This window comes from Leopardus geoffroyi, chromosome A1, assembly GCF_018350155.1.
Source record: "Leopardus geoffroyi isolate Oge1 chromosome A1, O.geoffroyi_Oge1_pat1.0, whole genome shotgun sequence".
NCBI classification, from domain to species: Eukaryota; Metazoa; Chordata; class Mammalia; order Carnivora; family Felidae; genus Leopardus; species Leopardus geoffroyi.
Window position 1 is genome coordinate 12,280,376 of NC_059326.1, and position 14,968 is coordinate 12,295,343.

Sequence of the window (14,968 nt, forward strand, 5' to 3'; positions counted from 1 at the left end):
TCATTAAGATAAACAGGGAGACAATGGATATTTACAGGACATAAGGGCATTGGTCTCCAAAACAGCATGCAGGTGAATAGATTAGAAATTCCTATCTGTGTTAATTTTAAATATTTTATTTCAGTATTTTAGATATTTTGAGGAATAAATTGTTATGCCAGTGTTCCACGTCCACGTCAGGATTTAATACAAGGTGCCCTCACTTAAGCTGTGCACCTGCATGGTGGTTTCTGGGGGTGGGGGGTGGGGAGCGGGAGTTAGTTATGTAGTGCAGAGGGCTGGCATTGGCTATCCCATGTGCACGTTCATTTTCTGTACTGCCCAGTACCACGATGTACTGAAGTCTATACGTACCTAATTAAGAGGATATGTGGAATACACTGCTTACTTTTAAAGAAACTAACCCTCACAAAATGCGCAAGTAACGTAAAAAGACTCCTACAGAGATACCACGAAGAGATGATATTAATTACTAGCAGGAGTGGTCACCAAGCAGTGACAGAGCTGAACATGCCCACTCCCTAGCCCTGTAACATTCACATCTGCAAGGTAAGAACAATGAAAATATAGTTAGACCAGACAAGAAGTCCGCTAGTATAATTTAAAATGGTTCTGAAGATGATCTAAAAGAGGTATATAAGTAATTGTTGATCAGCTTTGGTCTTTAGGACTTGAGACAGTAAATGATAGTGGACCATGTATATAACTTACAAAATGCAAATAAATCCATTGGAAGTATTGCTCAAGATCATGTTACCGATAGGACCATACATTCGCAGACACATGGTGCCTCTGTGCTGGGGACCATGAGTACAGAGTGGGAGTACCATAGGACCATGTCTGACAGATGCTTGGCAACCATTTTCACAGCGTGGCCTGTATCACATTTGTACTAGGGTAAACAACCATGCTGCTGGAAACCCAAGGTCATCAGACAAGGCCTCTGGCTGTCCCAGGCCCTGCTCAGCCAGCCCAATGGCTGAGGAGCTAAGTATCTTTAGCAGACCTATAAACCCTTTGAGAGTACACCCATATCCCAGAGAGACACCTAGGAGCACACTGCTCGGAAACTCAGTCCTACAGATAGATTTAGGCAGGGCTAATTATTGAAGAACACAGCTATTAGGTCCTAATGCACTCAACTCTATAGAAAAGGAGAGAGAAAGGTTTTTGTTTTTGTTTGTTTTTGTTTTTGTTTTTTAAATGGACCTCTTAAGAATCAGCCCACTAAAATGTGTCTGTATCACAACTGGGCTTGTTCTGGAGAAGTTACATATTTATGCTATCTCATTCTCCAGTCTGATAAAGGGACAGATTTTAACCACTTACTAACCTTCTCTTTCTTCTCCGTTGGTGAGCATACTCCAGTTCTGCATGGTCAGCGTTCAGCACAGTGTTCCTTACACAGCAAGTGCTAATACGTTTGTTGAATACACCAGGCCACTGTTAAGCTACAAACACCGTTCATCAGTCCTTCTACTCATGCCCAGTAAGGCTGTCCCTGGCTTCAATTCTCAGCCCTAATCCTAGGCTGCCTACTCACTCTTAGCTGACTTCACCTCTTTCTTTGATGAGATCAAGACCCCCCTACAAAAGCTGTTTTAACACGATATGTATCCATCTAGGTCACTCAATGTAAAACACCCCAAGTCATCTCTGACTCACTCCTTATTCACCAAACCCACCAGTCAGAGACGGATGCTTTCACCGAAGCAGCTGCTGTCTCTCCTCGTTCTGCACAACCCTGCCGAAACTGGACAGCTAACTCGTGAGCACCCCAGGGTCACCCTACAGCAGAGCCTCTGCGTCTTCTGCTTCCCCTGTTGGATACGCTCTTGCCTCAGACATCCAGAACCCCTCATTCACGTCAAGTCCTCACTCAAGTCCCTTCTCCAGGAAGCCTTCCCTGGGTCCCTTTTCACAAAGTTAAACCCCTCACTCACACCACCCTTCCCAGTTTCATTCATTGTCTTCATTCATTGTCACTAAAATAAACACCGTTTATTTATTTATGTTGCTCATTGTCTGTCTTCCCCACTAGAACACCACAAGCTCCCTGAGGGCAGGAAACTTTGTTTTCCTGTTTTGCTTACTGATGTTTCTCTACTACCTAAAATTGGGCCTGGTGCTCAGTCGGTGTCCAATCAATATTTGTTGAATGAATAGATGGACAGGTGGATGGATGGATTATTGCAGTGGACCTATAAATGGTATCATTGCTTCCTCCCCAATCCACCCTTCTACCAAAATATTCAGCCTCAATCACTACTCTCCTCCCAAATTGTCAGTAGCTATGTGCGATTTATGAAATGACATCTGAAAGCCTTCAGAGATGCGCCCCCAATCTCCCTTTACACCCCCATTTTTCAATGCAGCCATTTCTCCATACATCCTAAGGTCTAGTCACACTGGGGAACCATTCACTTATTCTTGAACACACTGCACACTTTAAACACACGCTTTTAAATAAATTGTTTTTAGACACATATCCTTTTGTCTTGGAATATCCATTCTCTACTTTGCCCTCTACTGAAATCTATGGATATTTCCAGGCTCTGTTCAAATGTCATATCATCCATGAAGCTGCCTCATTCTCTGAATTACATTTTAAGCATGTGTTCCCAGTGCATCGCCTCATGCCTCTAACCAGTATAGAAGTTACTCTCCCTTGAACTGTGTCTGTACCTGCCCCCGAGATGGGACCATGACATCCCTGAATAACATAACATCCTCTGAATGGGGAATCCCTGCTCCTTTTTGCAGTTCCTTGGACACAGTGAATGACTGATAAAAGTTTGTTGAAATGAAATATATGATATCAGTATAGCTGTGGATTTTGTGACGAGGGAATTGTCCTAAGATAAGCATTTAGATCCTTTGTAGAAGGAATACACCAATACCAAATAAATGAACGTCAGTGAGACCGAAAAGAAAAATAAAATTGTAGCTTAAACAAACATGAAATTGGAGCCTTCAGTAATAAACTCTAAAGATACAGATATCTTATTTCTCTGCTGTAATGCCTGGCACAGAGAAGTCACTTAATTTGGAGTTTGATCCTCAGCTAAAAATAAACTGCTTTATTTAAACTGAGCACTTGCTATTGTTGTTTAACCATTTTGTGGTTTTATTCAAGTTCTCGCAAGGCCCCAAGAACACCAGTCAGGATGCCTCCGTGTTACATAAGGGTTAAGAAACTGTATCTCATCTGCTTGCTGGTTTCTCCTCCGCAGGCCTGTCCCCGTAACGTACACAACTAGTCACTGGCCAGGCCCAGTACACGTGGTCCAGTATGCAGGATAATAAGCACGTATGGAAAGAACAGCAGTTCTTAGGAGATTGTACAAAATCATTGTTTTCTTGTGGAAAGTAGAGAACCAATAATTCCAAGAAGCTTTTATAGCACAATCCTTGCTGAGACAGTAGAGAGCGAGTTTATTCAGATAGGGTCCTCCCACCCTTTGCTGACTGCAGAATACATAGGTCTCCTGCAAGGGCCCTCTGCAGAGGCTGAAGGGTAAAGCGTGCTCCTCTCGAGCCTCCTCCCCTCTGGTATGCTGATGGCCCTCACCCTCTTGCTTGGTATCCTGTAGGGCTACCTGGGCTGGTGGATTTTGAGTCCTCCTTCAGCTAGCAGCTTGCTCTCTCGTCTACTTCTAGCTCAGATCATCAGCTGGGCTCAGCTTAAGCTACATAACCGGCCAACCTTACCCCTGTGCTGTCTATTTCTGTGGGTGGAAGCCACTGGCAAGGTGTAGTAAGCTAAGGCGCCAGCCCCGTGGAGACATGTCGCCTCAGGCTTCCACAGCCTCGTGAGAACAAGGCCACTTCCAAGGAGCTTTCCTGATTATGAAGCCTTAGGTTTTCTGTGGGATAAACCACTCAGGACTCCACTTTCTCCTGCTCCCTCTACCCACAGCCTGATGCACTGACACTGCATGCTGGCTTGGCTGCAGCCCATGTGGGGACATGTTGAATTGTCTATTCATTACTGGGTTTGTATTCATTTTTGAACTTGGCATCCCTTCACCATAAAAACAGTGACCTTTTTTGAGGCAAGGGACTTATATCACTTACTCGGCAGCATCCCAAACAGGACCATTTAGAAAGGTCTTTAAAGAAGGCACCTGTTCCTCTACCCTTTTAAGACAGGGTGGGCAGGGGTTCTGAGGAAGCGGTCTCGCTCACCAGCAGTCTTTTGCCCCAGGCTCTTAACTGAGAGCTTCAGGGAGTGGCACCTTTAGTGGGGATGCATTCGGAATATTATTCCAAGGACCGAAAAAAGAAAACCTCCCCTCTTGAACAAAGAAGCAGGTGATGGATAGTATCTCTCGGGGGCTGAGGCTCCATTTATCACTGAAGCTGTAAAACAGAGTGGAGCTTCTAACTCAGTTCAGTGTTCAATAACCACACAACCCTGATACGATAGATCGGTTCCAGTATTCCTGTGGTTTATCCTGACATAACTTGCAGAAACTATTATGATAAAATGGCTTTACCTCCTCCTTCAGTGATTCCATGCAAAAAGAGATTAAATAAGGGATTATAAAAAGCTTCCACAATTTACATAGTTTTCTTCAGAGTCATTTAACAAGTAGACTCAAGTTTCCCCTTTTTAACTGTTTTTAACCTCAATTAAAGAGAAAAGCTAAACCAGTTAGATTTCCATTTCTCTGCGATAGTCTATTTTTTAATGCAAACGGGTAAAACAGTCCTCTTGGGTCCCTCCTGATGCTAAATTTTTGCTCCCTCAGAGTTTTCAAATTTTGGCCTCGAAGGTTACCCTATGTTTAACGTTTTCTAAATTTCAAAAAGGGAGAGCAGGGGCGCCTGGGTGGCTCAGTCAGTTGAGCGTCTGACTCTTGATTTTTGCTCAGGTATGATCCCAGAGTCATGGGACCGAGACCCGCATCCACTGAGCCTACACTCAGTGTGGAGCTTGCTTAAGATTCTCTCTTTCTCCCTCTGTCCTCTCCCCCTCTCGAGCTCTCTCTCTAAAAAAAATAAAAATAAAAAAATAAGAAAGGGAGAGCAGAAATTTAGAAGGCTGGTATGAAGTTGCTAAACTTGATTGCTCTAAAAATGCCCTTGGTTCTACGTAAAGTATCTAAAAAAGGCAGCCCTTAGGTCACTGTAATTAGTGCATAATTGATCAGGAAACCTTTGGATTATTAAGAATTTTATTTAGATTATTAAAATAATGCTGGTTAATTTGCCATTTTTCATAATATTTATGAATAATATCATGTTAAACATCTTGTTCAGAAAGCTTTGTCTACATTATTTTGTTTTGTTTACCACTACTTTAGGATAATTTCCTAGAAGGGGGATTACTGGATCAGAAGGTCTTGATAAATACTGCCAAACTGCTTTTCAGAAAGATGCTTAGATTTTCTTTTTAAAACATATCTAGCCATAGATATATCAAGGATCTTTCTGAACCGAGAGTGTTGATTGATAGTTTTAATTTTTAGTTAGCTAAGTGTAATTAGTAGGACTCACATATGACTATGTAGGTTAACCATTTACTTACGTATAGTGCCTTCTGTCATTGGAGTCTCAGGTTCCCATTCTAAATGGGTCTATATACTACATATACTAGGTAGCTTTGGAGGATGAAGAGACTGATAAAAAATATGGAGAAAACATTTAGAAGAGCCCAGGGACAGAAATGAGCAGACTGTGGAGATGCGAAAGCACACAGAATAGTAGGGTCAACCTGAGGGTAGGGGTGGGACATGACTGGCAAGCTGGTTAGTTATTTCCATAACAAGCTCTAGGGCTTCAAACATAGAGGGAAAAAACACACCCTTGAGGAGATCACAAAAGGGTCATGAGAAGCCTTTGAATGACAGGCAGGATTTTAAAGAAAGGGAAAATAGGAATATTCCAGGAAGCAATTAGTGACTTTAAAGTTTTCAAAGCGTTATCATATATATTATTGTGTCATTTGCCCTTAACAACAACTTAATGGGATAAGGTATACGTTCTCACCCATGTTGCCTCAGAGGAACTAGGAGTCAGCAGGATTAAGTGACTGGCCCAAGGTCGGTCACACAGCTGAGTGGGATGGCTCACAGGGCAGCCGTGCTTCACAATTCAGTAGATGGTGCCCATGGGATGGTTTTGTTTGGAGCATGGTGGTCATGGCAGCTGATATTGACAGGTCTGACTTCTGATTTCCCACATCCTTCGCACTCTACTAAATGGCTATCATGTTTATCACGTAAAATGAAAATACACTAGTGGCTCCTATCTTTTACTTTCAATATTTTATACACTGTTGCTTTTATTGGAATATGTGAGGGAGATTCTCTCATATATATACATACACATATATGTATGTATATATGTATCATATGAAGCTAAGCATACCTACGCATGTATTTATTTAAATATGACATATATGGATATATCAAATGTAAGAAAATATTAGGTACCCGAATTTGCACTATCATCCATTTTCCTTATATTGGGAGTTGAAAAAATTGTATATATATTTAACTATACTAAATCAAAGTAGTATTGCTCCAATTTGAACCCAACTGCTAAAACTTCAACCTGTTGGAGGAAATTACTGGTATTCCTCAATGCCGGAATTGTGGTGAGAGAATCAAAGAATAATTTCACATAGAGACAAAAGGCCAGTGCAAGTACCTTCAAGAGCAGGCTTCTGTAAACAAAAGTACTATTATATAAGACTACAGAATTTTGTTCTTAGTGACCCAGAGTTTTTCAGCTTTTTCAGTGTAGTGTAGTTCTGTCTAAGAAAATGAAGGCAACTTCATAAATGACACAAATACAAGACACATTGTAAATATCTTACTGGCATTTGAAATGTCTCGAGGAGGCATTTTAAGCAGCAAAACAGATTTATTAAAAGGTTAGTGATCGTCCTCAAGGTCGCCACGTTAGGTAGCGTAAGGGGGGGAGGGTGGCTGAAACCCAAGGCTTTTGACTGTTATCTTGGTCCCTGCCATGAGTTAAAAACGTCTTCACGAGATCTCACACGGGCACTGTCAGAAATGGGCAAATATCTTTCACACATTCGGCAAACAGGTCTGGATGCGACCCTGTCGGATGTCAGCATATGTTAGCACATGTGAGTTTAGCTCACACAGCGTATACTGGCAAATCTGACAGCCTCACATGCAGACACGAGTTTCGACATCAAGAGGACCGTGTGCCAGAATTTCGCAGAGTATCCCGTGCACGTCTCTGAAGGACCGCGCATGCCGCGCTGAGTCCGTGTCAAGAACCCTGCTCCTGAATACTTTCTTCCTCCCATTCTTCAAACCTAGACTACGGGAAACAGGTTAAGCTCGGAGAAGACAGTGAGACAAAACACTCAACCTTCCGTTTATGACTTCCTCAATAAGAAAAGGCATAAATGTGGCACTTATTACGAAGCGTGTGGAAAGGGCCCCCTAGAAACCATATGGTTGTCAGTGGCGGCACAGTCTCATTCAAAGGTGCCAAGAACACTAATGAGACGAGAATTTCAGCAAAAGCAGAAATAGATCAATACTTCTCCCCCACTCGCAGTTGTCCCCACCATCAGTCACTGGGCTTGCTCTATGTAAATGAAATCAATCAGCGGGGATTTCTGTAACATGCATACAACAGTTGTCTTCTAGGCTCTACCAGAAGATAAATGATTCCAGACATTGGACTGCAGCCATTTTCCCACACATGCTACAAAGTTCTGACATCCATATTGGGCCATCACACTGAGTGGTTTCTGCTTTTGCGAGTTTACAGCCAGTGCTTCTCCTTCTGGTTTGGACTAGACAGCCTGCTAACGCTGACGCATAAAAGTCCCCTCCTGCCTGTGTAGAACGAAGGAGAACTGCCTTTTTCCAACAGAGGGGCTCCAAAAACTTTTTGCTATCGTTCATATAAGCTTATCATTCCAAATCCCTATTTAAGATCCCTTTGGACGTAGACAAATCCTAGGCTACTAAAACATGCGACATATGACATCAAATGCAAACCACTTGGATGTAACACATAACAACAGACAACACAAGTCCAACCCCGTTTTAAAGCTGGTATGTTTAAAAATGTATTAAGCCTAAGTAACAGGGTTGTTTGGTATGGCAGCGTATGTTCTGGAAAAGGGTAGAAGGCTTTTTGAGAAAGGCAAACTAAAAGATCCAGAAGCAGCTTCCTTTAAAAACAATGTGAACACAATAAGGTGATGTGGAAGGCACACAGAAGTCTAGGTCACACTCATGGCTATTTACTTAGCCGACCCCATGGAATTAAACATCCAAGAGACAACATTTTCTGCTAGCCTCTTAAATCTGAGACATGGGCACTTTTCTCACTAACTTGCCTTTGGGGAAAGATACAAATAATTTTGCTCATACTTCAAAAAATTAAGAAAAAGAAAGTCCTGTGTCAGTATCTATGGTATAACCGAGATAAAAACAAATCTCTGAGGTTAAATAGAAGTAAACCAAATCTTATGGTAACTTTCAAATGTTTTTCAAGTGAATAATCAAAATGAGAGGCACTGCTTTAAATTTTAAATCCAGTTCTTGTTAAAAGAATGTCCTTCTAAATATCAAATACACCACAAAGAAAACTTTATATATCCGTCACAAAAGTCACAGTGCAAATAGGCAGTAACTGTTGTCTTACCCACCCCCGCCTCCTTTCCTACGGAATACAAACTTACTTTGTTTAAAAATGTCCTTAGGCTGTGCTGTACCTTTGAAACAAAACCACTGTCTTCTTCATTTCATTTTCTGTTTTCTTGAAAACTGCTCCTCCGAAACTGACAGATGGTGCCTCTGTCACTGAGTGTTTCCTCTTCGTTATCTCTGCCAGCTAATATTTCCTCTGTGCTTAGCTGTTGTCTGTGAGCCTGTTCCACATCATTCTAGCCTGATCAATGGTGTGCCTGGTTTGAGGTTGGTTTTGGCCCCGCCTCCAGCTCTAAGAGAAAAAACGAAAACTCACAGCTGGATTTCCTATAAATCCTCTCTTTTAAATCTGGCTCTGCAGCTATGGCACATACTAGAGGGGAAAAGCTGCCAGTCTGTCACAAACCAAGGGGACCATCCTCTCCTAGCTGCCCCCCCACACCAACGCCAAGCATGTATATTATGTAACAAATCCCATTTTAAAAACTTCCTAGGCCAAGAGGAAGCGTTGTTAAAGCAGGTTTATCTTTTTCCTTGCTTAAAGAGACTCAAAAGAAGATGCCCATGAATGAACCCGCCCCCCACACACTCACTATACCTCGCCCCCTGACACCCATCCATGATGGAATAATATTTAACATATTAAAACTGTGAAAACTGATTCCAAGGAGAAAATGCCAAAATAGTACATTACAAATAATTTCTATCCTAAAACACAGGTCATCATGCATATTCAGATGACATCTTTAAAAAAAAAATTTTTTTAATGCTTATTTATTTTTGAGAGAGAGAGAGAGAGAGAGAGAGAGCCAATGAGGGAGAGGCAGAGAGAGAGGGAGACACAAAATCCGAAGCAGGCTCCAGGCTCTGAGCTGTCAGCACAGAGCCTGACTCAGGGCTCGAACTCACAAACCACCACAAGCTGTGAGATCCATAATCTGAGCTGAAGGCAGAAGCTTAACTGACTGAGCCACCCAGGCACCCCCAGGTGACATTACATCTTAAGCAACAGGATTTGCTAATATTTATACTACCGATGAACTACGTGAATCAAGAGAATATATGAGATGCATTTTTGGGTCTAGTTGAGAGTTCTACCACGTAAAATAGAAGAGCTGAATGTGTAAACTAGTCTGCTCTGTAAATCAGTAGGACAGAGGGTACATTTTCCGAGTGACGTATTCTGCAGGCAATAGTAGTCAAACTTTATCGGGTAGAGGAGCTGAACATTTTTAGAGCAAATAGGTTACATGTTACAAAAATAAGGATTTGAAGGCTGTGCTGGAATCCAGAATCAGAAGGCCTGGGTTCAGGTCCTCGGACAGCGTCCTTGAACAGGAAAGGCATAGAGTAAGCCCTGGAGACCTCACAGGTGATTGCAAGATTAAATTAAGACAATAAAGTACTTTGTTGTTATTATTCAACGTTTGTATTGTTCTTTTCAACAACAGAGAGAATATTAAATGAGTATAAATATTTAATCTGGCAAAGGATGGTACCAAAATAAATACTAGCCTGTGATAAAGAGCACTAGAGATAAAAGGATTCCGGGAATAATGCGCAGGGTATAAAGTGCATGCTGAGGACAATAGCAACTCAGACTTTGAATATCTGAACTCTTCGATAAGAGAGAATATGCAGGAAGCACAGGTCAGAGGGGGGTTGAGTAGTAAAAGTCTGAAACCTTGGCTCTCTTTCCATATCCTCACAAAAGAATATGGAACTGTCATCTGCTTTTAGTCCATAAACCCCTTAAGGGCAGGGACATACACAATTGGCATTTGTTGAATAAGTGAATGAGAACTTGAACTAGGTGAGAGGTGCTCCCTCTAAGGGAGGGAGTAGAGATTATTATGAGAAGCCTGAGCTTGAAAGTGGATAATCAGTACTTGAAGGTGGAGACTTCCTATGTGTCCTTCCAGTGTCTTCAAATGCAAGATTGGGATCAGTAGGCAAAGAGACTTTCTGGGTCACTGAAAGGAGAGGAGATTTTGTTCAGGGATCCCTGATCTGATCCAGCTTTCTACACTACCCCCCCCCCCCCCCCCAGTGACTCCCCTGCCTCCCACTTCCTCTCCTGAGAATGTCATCCTGCTGACAATGGGTATGAGTCAAAAACCAGGATGTTTGTAAACATCCCCTTAATGCAAGTGCTTGGATTGTTAGGGTAAATTCCTCCTAAATGGGGATGCGAGTCCTTGCTTGCTGTGGCTGGCAAGAAGTCAGCCTTCCAAGTCTAGCAGGATCCTACTCCATGTGCTTTTTATAAGGGTGGCAGTGGACCCCAGGAAAAGGGAAGGCAGAAGAGATGGGCTCCTGTTCCCACCCTGCCTGCCACCTCACCGCCAATGCGTTTCTTCTGTATTTTGACTAAGTACACCGGAAAGGTAATCTACTTTCATATTAATGGCTTCAGGTGTATAATCTCTGAATTATAGCTGAAGGGCTAGGCCCATTTGGGGTAAGTGAATTTACCAATTGTGAAGATCTAATCTAATAAATATATTTTTAATGCCATACTTCTAGAAGGCCTTCCACTAAACACACCACAGGATACATGCTTCCAGCTCTCCAGCTACCACTGGTTTCTAGCAGCACAAATGACTACAATCAAAAACAGGATCTGAGACCAGCAGGGGACAGAGTGCAGCTGTGCTTTGAGGGGGGAGGATCACATCTAGGTTGGGGGGTGGGAGTGGGAGAATCCAGAAAACATGATTAGGGTGGTAGCATTAAAGTTTGCGAAGGTTTTGCACAGGCAAAAACGGGGGCGGGGAGACACTTGAAAGAGAAGGACACTCTTAGAGTAAAAACGATGAGCTCTAGGGCAAGGCAAGCTCAGGAAATAGCGAGGTATCCGGTTCTGCTGAAGCATAGGGACCTGGCGAATCACAGGGGATGAGACTCCAAAGACGGGCTGGAGCCCCACTGTGGTGTGGCCTTGAATGCTGGGAGGGGTGGGGGGTGTTTAATACTGAGTTCAATCAGCAATCATGAGCCCTGGGAGGTTTGGGAACACAGGTGTAACATAATCTGAGCAACGAGGTCTAGTAACCATGTTTAGGGTGGATTATAAAGGAGACAGCAGGTAGACTGACCCACTACTGCCATAATGTAAGCAAGAGGTCATGAAGCTCGAACTTGGAGGATGAGGGTAAGGCAAGGAAGGGTGCTGGCAGCAACTGCATAGATATGAGAGTCGAGGGAGATGAGTTAAAGAAAATGCCACTTGGAAGATTTTTTCCAGGAGATATTTGCAGACATATATATGAACACGTATAAGTTTTTATTTCAGCATTAGTTGTAATTGCAAAGGACTGAAAACTGCACAATGCCCACCAATAAGGAACTTATAATTTATGGTATATTCATATAATGAAATACTGTACAGCCATTTAAAATATATATGCAGCTACGAGAAAAGCCATTGTAGAGTACTGACGATAGGCACCAGAATGGCAGTGTGTAACCATGGCAGAGGAAGAAAAATATTGGGGAGTGGAATATGCACTAGGAGGGGGTCTCAGGATGTGGATTCTACTCCCACATTGGCACCTGCGTTCCCCAGAATCAGGACAACCTAGATTTGTGCAGTGTACAACCTACTCAAATATATGTGGCAGCTATGCCCATGACCACCAACTGCAAGGTGCCAAAAACCTGCCTAATTCAGCCCTGCCCATTTTCATGGTCAGAAGCCCAATACCCAATGTGCCTGGGCAAATCAATACTTGAAAAAGGAACACCATTCATGTTGGAGACAAAAATACTTTTCAGGATTATACCAGATAGCAAAGCAAATGGTCTGACATCCGAAGCTTTCCCATTTTTATGAAACTCTGAGCACAAGAAGTCAGTTAGGCATCAAAGCCACATCTATGCCCAGGTGTAAATGCATTGCAAACTCACAAACCAAGCACAGCAGTAATAATTGGGACTCATATGTTGAAATGCAAACCAGAACTACAATGAGATACCACCTCACACCCATCAGAAGGGCTAAAATTAAAAAAAAAAAAAAAACCCACAAGAAACCACAGGCGTTGGTGAGGATGTGAATTCCTTTTTAGGAATCCTTTTGCACTAATAGTGGGAAGGCAAACTGGTATAGCCATTGTGGAAAACAGTATGGAGTTTCTTCAAAAAATTAGAAGTAGAACTACCCTACGATCCAGAAATCACACTACTGCGTATTTAACCTCAAAATACAAAAACACTAATTCAAAGGGATATATGCACCCATATGTTTATTGCAGCATTATTTACAATAGCCAAACAATGGAAATAGTTCAAGTGTCCATCGATAGATGAATGGATAAAGATGTGGTGTGTGTATATATGCTATATATAATGGAATATTATTCAGCCATAAAAAGAATGAAATCTTGTCACTTACAACATGGATGGAGCTAGAGAGTATAATTTTAAATGAAATACAACAGAGAAAGACAAATACATATCATCTCACTCATATGTGGAATTTAAGAAACAAAACAAGTAAGCAAAGGAAAAAAAAAGAGAGAGACAAACCAAGAAACAGACTCTTAACTATAGAGAATAAACAGATGGTTACCAGAGGGGAGATTGGGGAGATGGGAGAAACAGGGGATGGGGATTAAAGAATGTACTTGTGATGATGAAAAAAAAAATAAGATGATAAAAAAAGAAAGAAAGAAACCGGAACCAGGTGAAGAAATGGTAATGACTTTGCAGAGAGGAGAGCAAACCTAAGTGCTTAGAGGGAGGGCTAATGAAGAGAAGATTCAAGAAGATTCAAGATTCAAGTAAAAGATTCAAGTAAAAGCTGGACCTCTATACAGTGGAACTAGCTCAGTCTAAGGGGCAGCTAGATCTGAGAGTCCTTGGTTCCATCCTCTCCGCAACACATGGAAAAGGTGCAACATATATGGTTTATGGAAATAACAGTATAGCCCTAAACTCAGGGACCCCTTACAGAGTAGGGCAAAGGTGAAGTAACAGATTAAGTGATATTCCACAGACTGTATGGTTCAGGCCCCTCAGTTCCCTTTCTTCTAATTAGCTCTGGGACAGCAGAAACCAGGCTTATATCCCTGGAAGTTTATATACGGAAGCTCATTCTCTGCAGAGATAAAACACCTTAAAAAAAAAAGATAGAGTCCAGCCTCTCAGAAGGGGTGCAAAAATTCAGCAGCAAGCCCTGGGGTCTACAACAGCCAGCTGTGGTTTGAAAGGGTACCCACAGGAAGGGTCCAAGGGGCTCCCTGGGGATTTTTTCTTTTTTGCAGAGAGCCAGGCCTGACGATTCAATGTTTCTCGTCAGCTCTAGAGAGAGGAACACATACTGAGGAACCAGGGACGTCACCGAGGAACACTGCACATCAAGGCAAGAGATGTTCAGATGTAACAACGGGTAGACAACATGCCTTGTGCACAGAATCCGCGCAAGAGCAAATTAAGAGTAGTATTTTGCGACTGGTGAGAACAGTATGGCTTCCGGGATAAGAGTACGCTGGTTCTTTAAGGCAGTGAAAAAACCGCCTTTTATGTTCCAAATGCCTGGGTTCAAATCTGGACTCTGCCAGGTACAAGCTGAGTGAGTTTGGGCAAGTTGCTTGAGATCCCTCATTGTTAAATGGAAAATAATAATATTCCTCTTGGGCTTGTTGTGAACATTAAGTGGGTTAATACATGTAAATTGCTGGGAATGGAGCTTGGCATAAAGATTCAATACTTACCATTCCATAGTTAGAATTTTAAAGCATAGGTGATTACGACTACACTTACAGGGCTGAATATGATTAATCGTGATTCAAGAAACAGAACTCTGCAAGAACAGCTAATTGCAGTACTCGTCTGTAATTTACTCTAAAATACTTGGGTCTGTATGCTGCAGAGTTATGTGTGTGTCACTTGGGTTCAGTTCTAGCATGCTGCTACCATCTAACCAAGCATTCAAAGTCCGAGATAGTCTCGCTGGTTTCTAAAGAGGGAGCTGCACGGCGGGACCTGCTGATAGAAGCCCCACTGGCACCACCACTCCGTCAACAATCTCCAGTTGGCATTCTGAGCGTCAAAAAGAGGTTGCAACTGGTGAAAATTGTTACTGTCGCCTAGTGTGCTTGGTGGCCTCAAGGTATTCAAGAAATATGGACTGGCTAAAAGTATTTCAGTGTAAAATCCAGTAAGGCCTTTACCTGTGTCTCCGGTGACAATGCCCCAGTCTAAATCCCAAAATAGTCCTAGACGTGTTATCAACATGAATTGGTCAAAAGGTTCTGGGGAGAGCAGATCATCTTTTGCTTTAAAACTGCTTATTTTGCTACCATTATTTACCA

At 42.3% G+C, this 14,968-nt stretch overlaps 1 protein-coding gene across 6 annotated transcripts in view; it reads right to left on the reverse strand.

Moving 5' to 3' along the window:
* Positions 1–14,968, reverse strand: part of STARD13 (StAR related lipid transfer domain containing 13) — a 191,084-nt gene that overhangs the window by 92,916 nt on the left and 83,200 nt on the right. The window contains exon 1 of one of the 6 annotated variants that reach the window (XM_045473716.1): positions 8,684–8,704. The exons of the other annotated variants lie outside the window; for them this stretch is intronic. The gene's annotated coding sequence lies outside the window, so the exon portion shown is untranslated. Of the gene's footprint in view, positions 1–8,683; positions 8,705–14,968 lie in introns of those variants that run through there. 6 annotated transcript variants of the gene reach the window in all.